Raw genomic sequence first — 9,451 nt, forward strand, 5'->3', positions numbered from 1 at the left:
TTGATGGAAGCTGTATGTCTGAGTGAGGCTGACCATGTCCTTGGTCTTGGCCATCCCATCTTGTGACTCAGAAATAAGCTGAACTCCTCTGATGTCACAAGCTTTGAGAAGTTCTGCTAAACTGATTGACAAATCTTTTCCAGGACAGCCCGAGACACCCTGACACTGCTTAATTGGCACACTGACAATAATGATCAAATTAAACAGCTTTCCTTGAGTTTCACCATCACCAAAGGCAGAGGCAAACTTGAAAACATGGGCCTTGAGAAAAATATGCTTGGAAAATACTTTGGCTTCTTAATCTGGGCTTCCCTGGTGGCTCAGATGGTAAAGAATCTGCCTGCAATGCAGGATAGGGCATTATATTTCTAGTTTTCTAAAGGGTTTCAGACTACTGGCATAAGCACAAGTGCCATTATATTGCAACCACTAAGAAATAAACAGAAAGCTACAACACACGGGGCCAGCATGCTCTGAACTGATGTTCTGTGGAAATTCCCTAGGGGCCCAGGGTTGCATAAAACTCAACAGGAAAAGACCATCAACCCCATCTAAACCCTGTGTATTCAATATAGGATTCTGTAATGTTTGAGCTTTCCAACTGTGGCTTTCAGAATTAATCTACCATTCAGCTTCACAGAAAGCAGTTTCCATCTGGGCAGCTCCTTCAGGGAGCACTGGAGGTCAAAGCATTGTATGAGCTTTGGGGCCAGTTGGCCGGAACACCAGGTAACATTTTCCCAGTCAATCGAGGTCAAAGCTTCAGGTGCCTGTTTGTGCTGGTAGAATACATATTTTTGTGCGTATTATGTATTTATGACCATACTATGTATGATGGGATGGATACAGAGAGAATCCTTGTCCCAGAGGCAAACGGAAATGATGCTGCCTTCCAGTGGCAGAGAGTGGAAAACTGAGAGAAATCCAGCCATTTTGAATAGGCTGGAGTAAGTGGAGAGGATCTTAGACTCCAGATAAATATATAATCTCTACTCCTCCCTGCCATTTAAGAATCTGACTCTATACAATGCAAGAGATCCCTTTCTAAAAGTCTATGCAACCTTTCTTGGTAGCCCATACAAATCCACCAACCAGCATATTTTATACTACTTTCTTTGTGCTTCAACATGTGTGTGGAATCATAGTGGACACCATGGAAATTAAATTAGGCAGGACTGTGGGCTATAGTTCATGGGGTCGCAGAGTCAGACATGACTGAGCAACTAACACTTTCACTTTTTTTGCCCTCAGATAATGTATGTATCATTCAGTAGGATGGAACGGCTTGTACCCTAGAGCAATTAGGGATAATTGCTCAAAGAATAAGCAAATTTTTATCTGTGTGGCTCAGTTTATATGGCAACAGCCTGATATTCCTTTTGCCGCTCTGTCTACTGTCAAAGATTTCCCACTCATATTCCATCTAGTTACATTTCATGCCACCTCTCTTATATTTTACATCCCAATCACTCTTGGAGCTGTCTTAAGGGTGACTAGTCCCCTTAGGGAGCTAAGCTGTAAGGCTTTCTAACACATCACTATAAATCAAGCCAAGTATAGAGAATAGAATTGTCCGAAGTCCTCAAGGAGTGGACATTATGTGAGACCCTATGATAAACTGCTAAGAAGAGGGAGTAATATCCCCCCCTACACACACACACACACACACACACAGAGGGAGCTGTGTAAGTAACAGTAGATTTCTAAATTTCTCCACAATTTTGTTGAACTGAGTCAGGGGCCAAGAAATAGACTTGCTTGGGACAATTGAGATGAGGAATTGCATGTTGCCATCAGAGAGCCCTCCTAGTTTCCTCTGAAGAAAGTTGAAGGAAAGCAGTTACAAATGAGCTGAAACCTAAATGCCCATTTACAGATGAATGAATAAAGAAGATGTGGTATATATACACAGTGGAATATTACTCAGCCATTAAAAAGAATGAACTGATGCCATCTGTAGCAACATGGATGAACCTGGAGATTATCATAGTAAGTGAGGTAAGAAAGACAAAGAAAGACAAAGAGCATATGACATAGCTTATTTGAGGAATCTAAAAAAATGATACAAATGAACTTATTTACAAAACAGAAACACTCGCAGACTTAGAAAACGAATTTATGATTACCAGGGGAGAAGGGTGAGAGAAAGGGATAGTTTGGGAGTTTGGAATTGACATGTACACACTGCTGTATTTAAAATAGATAACCAACAAAGACCTGTTGTAAAAAAAAAATTTTTTTTTTAATTTAGGGAACTTCCCTGGTGGTCCAGTGGTTAAGAATCTGTCTCCCAGTGCAGGGGTGGTGGGTTTGATCCTTGGTACGGGAACTAAGGTCCCATATGCCACAGGACAACTAAGCATAGGCATCGCAACTACTGAGCCGGCACACTCGAGAGCCTGAGCTCCAAAACTAAAGGAGCCTGTGTACTGCAAAGAAGACCTAGCGCAGCCAAAAAAAGAAATTTTAAAAAACTGTTTTGAAAAAGTGAGCTAAGAGGGGCTGTGTATGGCTGCAAAACTATCTGAAGTTCTCTGGATTTCCCATGCCATCTCACAACTCTGTGATTTTAACAGTTTTGCTTGAAACCACCCCATTGATAGTCTAGACCAAGTTAATCTCAAAACTCAACAAAAGCTATTACCTCCTCCAGAAAATCTTCCATGACTCCATACTACATACTCTGGTCTTCCCTGTACATACCAGCCTGGTCTGTACAGATGCCCAACCTTGGTGCTTCCACAGTTGCCTGTGCACATCCTTCTCACAGCAGTGTTATAATAAGCTGTTGATGCATCTGACTCCTTCACTAGGCTGGAAGCTCCTTGATAGGTATGAGTTGTGTCACATTTTTCTATATACACACAGCATCTCTCCAACTCCTGGTTATTTCTGGTTATTAGAGCTCCTGGTTACTTCTGGTTATTAGAGCTCTTTATTGACTAGGAAAAAAAGAGATCACTAAGAATGCCTGAGTAGTTGGATTCACAGATGAACACTTGGATTGGATTCTGGCCAACAGGTAAGTGGGATTTGAAGTCAGGAGATGTCCTTCCTGCCAGTAGAGTGATCCTGAGCATGAATATGTGAAACAAACAATAAAGAATACAAGCCCAAGTGTGAGAAGCAAATGTTTCCCCATATATCTAATGAAGATCTAACAAAGTCCATATCCTTTTGTTGAGTCTTTTCCAGAATATCAGAGAAATAAAAATATGGTGCATGCATGCTAAGATACTCCAACTGTGTCCGATTCTTTGTGACCCTATGGAACGTGGCCCACCCTCTCCAAGCAAGGATACTGGAGTGGGTTGTTGTGCCCTCCTCCAGGGAATCGTCCCGACCCAGGAATGGAACCTGCATCTCTTACACCTGCGTTGGCAGGTGGGTTATTTACTACTAGCACCACTAAAAATATGGTATAAATGTGCAACTGGAATTGTGAGCAGACAGAAACCTTGGTTGCCATTCTGGCCATGAAATCAAGTCTTCTCAGGAGCTGTATGAATTCAGAGGACAAGATCCTTCTCAGCACATCCCCTTCCCATGACTTACCCCCACCCCCAATAAAGTCCCTAAACAGAGAGATCTTGTTCAGGTAGGTATCACAGCTCAAAGTCAAAACAGTTAGAGGCTGACCAGAATAGCGGGTCCTTGACCTCTCTGCCCTTCCCAGCCATAGGCTTCAACTTCCTATTGGTGGTCCATCTGTTTCTTGAGCACTGGGTAGATCATTTTTCAGACAAGATAGGGTTTATTTCATTTTTACTTTTTATGCTATATATGTGTGTGTGTGTGTGTGTTCAGTCATGTCTGACTCTTTGCAACGCTATGGACCGTAACCTACCAGCTTCCTTGGTCCATGGAATTCTCCAGGCAAGCATACTGGAGTGGGTTGCCATTTCCTTCTCCAGAGGAATCTTCCTGAACCAGGGATCAAATTTGCATCTCTTGTGTCTCCTGCATTGGCAGCCAGATTCTCTACCACAGTGCTACCCTGCAAAGGAAAATATATAATATTTTCATCAGTTTTGCATCAGTTTTATTCCAGAATACATCATCTTAATGATAATAAAAAGCTTTTGTATGCACATAAGTGCCAATACATTTTTGAAGACCCAGATTTTAACAAATAGAATAGACAAATTCATAAGACAAGAAATCAGAGTACTTGGGCCAAAAAATAAAGAAATCTGGCTCAACATTCTGCTTGCTGGTTTTACATATACTGTATAAACAGTGAATATGGATGTGAATGTTATAGCTTTTTTAAGGGAATGAAGTAATGTCTAGCTCACTTTTCCAAGGTTATGCAGAAACTACAATACTCTCTGACAGCAAACAAGAAGTGCAAAGTCTGCATTTCCACCATCTGAGAGCAAAGCACCAAGAACTTCCTGCAAAAGATAGCCAGCACAGAGAATCTGGTCAACGTCTGCAGCAGGAAAAATTAATGGTGCAAGAAAGGAAGGACGTGATGCATGACTGGGAGGAGGTTCAAATTTCAGAAGTGGCTCTGCAGCTTCAGAACATTTTCTCTGGTCTCAGGCCTGTCTGCCACTGGATTCTGTGTGCCCTGATCTAAATCTTTAACCAATATGAACCTGGATGATGACTCAGTTTGCTCAAGAGCTTGATTGAGGGCATCCTCCTCACTTGCTAAAACTCTGGGTGAAATTTCTATCCCTAAGATGCAGTGTAGCTGATTAGATATTTTAGCTAAGGCTAGAGTGACAGAGGGCTTCCCTGGTGGCTCAGAGGTTAAAGTGTCTGCCTGCAATTCAGGAGACCTGGGTTCGATCCCTGGGTCAGGAAGGTCCCCTGGAAAAGGAAATGGCAACCCACTCCAGTATTCTTGCCTGGAGAATCCCGTGGAGGGAGGAACCTGGTGGGCTACAGTCCACGGGGTCACAAAGAGTCAGACATGACTGAGCAACTTCACTTTCACTTTCAGAGTGACAGAACTGCTCTCATTTATCAATTCCCTAGACTTGGGGACACCTTCCTTATCAGTTACCAGGTCATCACCTGGACCCCTGAAGTTAATATTTTCTACATCTTCTACTCCAGCTGAAGTGTCTGTTAATTCTTCTGTCTTCACAGATATGACCTAATGAAAGGAGACTTGTGAACACTGATCACTCTGGGTAGCTATAAGATGCTCATTTGGGGACCATCTTTCAGAAAGGTCTTTAATATCTGTGTGGCCCTCAGTTACTGTCTCTGATTGACAGATAACATCTTCAGATGCATTTTCTGAAGCTGGTTTACTACAAAAGACCAAACATTCATTTAGTTCCTTCAAGGCTGCTGTTATAGATAGCCCTCGTTGACTCCACAGAGGGCTAACTGCCACAGAGACTTAAAGAGACTTATATTCATTTGTTCAACATTATTTTCTGGAAGCTGTACATCCTGAATGGAAATGAACTTACTCAAAGTTTCAGAGGAAGGGTTACATTTCTACTTCCATCAAGGGACTATCTAAGGTGAGATCAGATACACCAATGTTCTTGACATTAGTATTCTGATTGCCTGCTGAATTAAGCATAGCAACTAGGGATTGTTCTACTGTATCTATTTACATAAGAGTTTCTGAATTTGAGGAGCCAAAGCATCCTGCTGCTAAAATTCTTTTTCTTAGCCTGTCTCCTTTCACTGTAGTTTCCAAACAAACACTTCTTGTTGATTCTGTTACCTTTCTTCAAGAAGTTCGAGGTCTTCTGTGTTACAAAGATGTTCTCCATCATGTGAAACATCTTGTTGTGTACCCCATGCTGTTCATTCCTTGGTTCTTCATGGGGCTGAAGGCTATTTACGTGACTCAGGTACTGATATTCTGGATGCCAATCGTTTTCACCTATAAGCCTCTGGAGTTCTTGCTTCCTAGTAGTTGTGACAGATAAACTAGCTTTCTGTCTTGTGTGGAGATGATGAGGCCCTGGGTATTTCTTCAGCTTCCCAGGTGGCTCCGGGTATAGAATCTGCAGGAGATGTGGGTTCGTTCTCTAGGTCTGGAAGATCAACTGAAGGAGGAAACCCCACTCTGGTATTCTAATGGGATAATCCGGTGGACAGAGGAGCATGGTCGGCTACAGTCCATGGGGTCACAAAAAGCCAAACACAACTGAGTGAGTGACCACACACATGCTGCTTTCGGCAGATTTCTCTAGGTCATCTGCACCAACGGCTTCTTTTGAGTAAATTCTGAAAAGGAATAGCTGTACTCTGGTTTGCTGGAGCATTGTCTGATGAAGAAGCACAATCAGTAAGGTCCTGTAGAGGAAGATGTTCTTTCATTTCTGAGGGTTATCTGGAATTCAGCTGAGGCCTTCAATGTCTTCACAACTTTAGGTTCAATGCTGTCTGGGTCACTGGGCTTGATGGGGGGGCGCAGACTAAGGCAGAGACAGAATCAGTAAGACTTAAGAATTACCAGTCACAAGTCTCTGTCGGGGAGGATGGGTTTGATGGTTAAATGCATTGATATTCCCAGTGAGTTCCTTTACTGCTTTTTTCCTCTGGTCTGGGGCCCACTCCAGCTGCAGTTCACACATACTATATTTATGCATTATGGATTCTGACACTCTGCATCTTCTATGGATTTCTGAAGGGCTTCTGCTAATTCTTGGTCTGCAATCTCCTCTGGCCTCTTACCTGGCCCCATATGCCAACGGGGTACACTCTGGTAACTCTCCCTCAGGAAGGAAGATGGTCTGTGAGCCTGTAGTCCTCATCATGAGTACATTTTTCTTGAGGTCAATGGAACATCAATGCCATTTCAACATATCCAGTCCTGGAAGCATGTCTACAGGCTCTTCCTAAAGTATAGAGAAGGAACAAGCCAGGAAATCTGCTTCCTTTTGAACCTGAACTAGATGTACCGTTCCAATAATCTTCTGGGAGCCCATTCCTTTGGCCATCCCTGCCCACCAATAGTCCACCAGCCTCATTATATTACAGCTTTCTGCAGGAGCTTGGTCCGTCATAATCATCTGGGCACCTGAGTCAACCAACAATTTCACAGGATGTCCATTCACTTCGCAGTTAATACAAAGCATCATTACTCAGCCCAAACTTTCCAGAGCCTCTTCCATAGTTATTGCCATGTTTTCTTCAATGTGCTATTACCTTGTATCTTCTATTTCTGCCTGAGTTTCAAAATTATAAGGGTCCACAGAAAAGAGACAAATCCTTTCTTGCTCTCTCCTTGTGGCTCCATTAGGACCCTAGAAAATTTCTCAAGATCTTCTCTGAGCAGAGCATCTGCCAGGGGTGGATTGTGTTGCTTCAGCAAAGACAGCTCAGAGGGGATTGGCAAGCAACAGGTCTCAGAGCAAGGCTGGATTGCCCAAGCCCTGAAGCTATTTCTCCAAGAGATGAGTGGGACTGCTGGGCTCCTTGTAGCTGGCGCTATGGGAATTTTGGGTTTTGGGTTTTAATTTTTTTTCCTTGAAGGTTGATTTTATTTTAAGAGGTGAGTCTTTCATCCATGTAAGTAAAATAGGCTATAAAAAACAAGTACCTCAAAATAAAATGGCTCTTAGCATACCTCCCCATACCCACCTCTCTCTTCACACCTCTCACTCTAGGAAGTACTGTTGACTGAAAGTATCCAGTTGTATTCCTTTGAAGAAAGCGTATTGACAGACGATGGAGTCTGTTGGGTAAGTGCGGGAACTGCACCGGAGGTCCAGGGTCTGCTTTCTCCTTCTGCCATGAAACCCCAGCGCCGCCATCTTGTAAGCCTTAAGCAGCCCATGACCTGTGGTGGTCTGTGAGGTCTTTAGCAGACGGTCTGTCTCTCAGCTGCAAGGACGTCGGATTCCGCCCGCACAGCGCGGGAGGTGTGCAGCTGCAAGTCGGCGTCGACCTGGAGGGAAAATGTCACCTCGAGGAAGACCCTCTGCACACAGTACACGGTGAGCAGCCTGGCCCTGGTGGATCCGGCTCTGTTGGGCGCTGTCTCGGCTGGGCGTCGGGACGTCAGGGCGGCGGCGGGGCCAGGCTGGTGCTGCAGGCAGCGGCCCAGGCGCCCGCTCGCCCGATAGTTGCTCCCCTCCCTTACGGTCGCTCCGTGACTCCCTGAGGTAGCTCGGTGACTCCCTTGGCAAGCGGGGTCGCCACCACCCGCCTGTGAAGCCGCTCGAGGTTTTACTTGAAAGACTGCTGCTCAGGGCTGTTATCTGGTTAAGTAGATGAAGCGTGCAAAGTATCGACTCATACTTCCTTTTCTGGTTTTTGACGTTGTTCTTCTGAAACAGAGACACTGGAGTTTTCTTTTTCTGGACTTATGTATAAGAGAGGAGAGAGAGTTAGAAGATAAAGGAGGGGAGCACCCTTTCTTAGGGGAAAGACTGAAATGATAACTATGACATTGGCATGAGAGATTATCCTGGAACAACAACCTTTAGACCATAATCTCTCATGCCAATGTCATAGTTATCATTTCAGTCTTTCCCCTAAGAAAGGGTGCTCCCCTCCTTTATCTTCCAACTCTCTCTCCTCTCTTATACATTTAAGCAACCTTAAAAAAAAAGTCTTTATTGAATTTGCGACAGTATTGCTTCTGCTGCATGTGGGATCTTAGCTACTGGACCAGAGATTCAACACACACCTCTTGCCTTGGAAAGGGCTGCCAGTCTAAACCAGCGGACCGCCATGAAAGTCTCTATAACCATACTCTTATAAACGGTTTCACCTGCTTCTTCATTGCGGAGCCCCTGAAGATGCATTTAGAGAGCTGACCCTAATCTCTACACAAATCTTAATAATAAAAAACAATGTCAATTAAATGGATCATAGGCCTAAATGTAAAAGTTAATACTATAAAAACTTCTATAATACTATACAACTTCTAGAAGAAAGCATAGAGAAATTTTGTGACCAAAATTAGGTAAGGCCAAGATTTCTTAGATTTAGCACACAAAAAATTAGCCATGAAAGGGGAATTCTCTGGCAGTTCAGAGGTTAGGGCTTAGCACACTCACTGCTGAGTTTTCCTGGTTCTATCCCTGGTGGGGAACTAAGATCTCACAAGCTGTGAGACCAAAAACTAAATAAACAAACAAAACTTTAAATAAAAATTAAAAATTCAACTGAAAAAAAATTAAAGGAAAAATTGATAAATTGCATGTCATAAAAATTAAACATTTTAATTTCATCAAAATTAATCATTTGCTCTTGCACAAAAATGTCAACTGCATTGATTAATTCATTTTAAATAGTTATTAAATGTCTGATGTGCCAACACCCTTTTAGGTGTTGAATTATGGCAAAGAGCTGGATTCCCTCTATTACACTGGACTTGCAGAAAAATGAAAATCTTTAAAAGGTTTTCAACAAACGAAAAATACGAAGCAAAGAAAAGTTTATTAACACAAGCATCCCTGCTATATGTTTTTAAGTTTTTTAAGTACATGGACAGGATGCAATACCAGGAAATAATGGG

General features: G+C 42.9%; 2 pseudogenes; both read right to left on the reverse strand.

The window, feature by feature from the left end:
• Positions 1-4,319: 4,319 nt before the first annotated feature.
• Positions 4,320-6,572, reverse strand: LOC113906241 (annotated as a pseudogene).
• Positions 6,572-8,713, reverse strand: LOC113906242 (annotated as a pseudogene).
• Between the last annotated feature and the right edge of the window lie 738 nt (positions 8,714-9,451).

The sequence above is a fragment of the Bos indicus x Bos taurus genome, chromosome 16 (genome assembly GCF_003369695.1).
Source record: "Bos indicus x Bos taurus breed Angus x Brahman F1 hybrid chromosome 16, Bos_hybrid_MaternalHap_v2.0, whole genome shotgun sequence".
Lineage (NCBI taxonomy): Eukaryota > Metazoa > Chordata > Mammalia > Artiodactyla > Bovidae > Bos > Bos indicus x Bos taurus.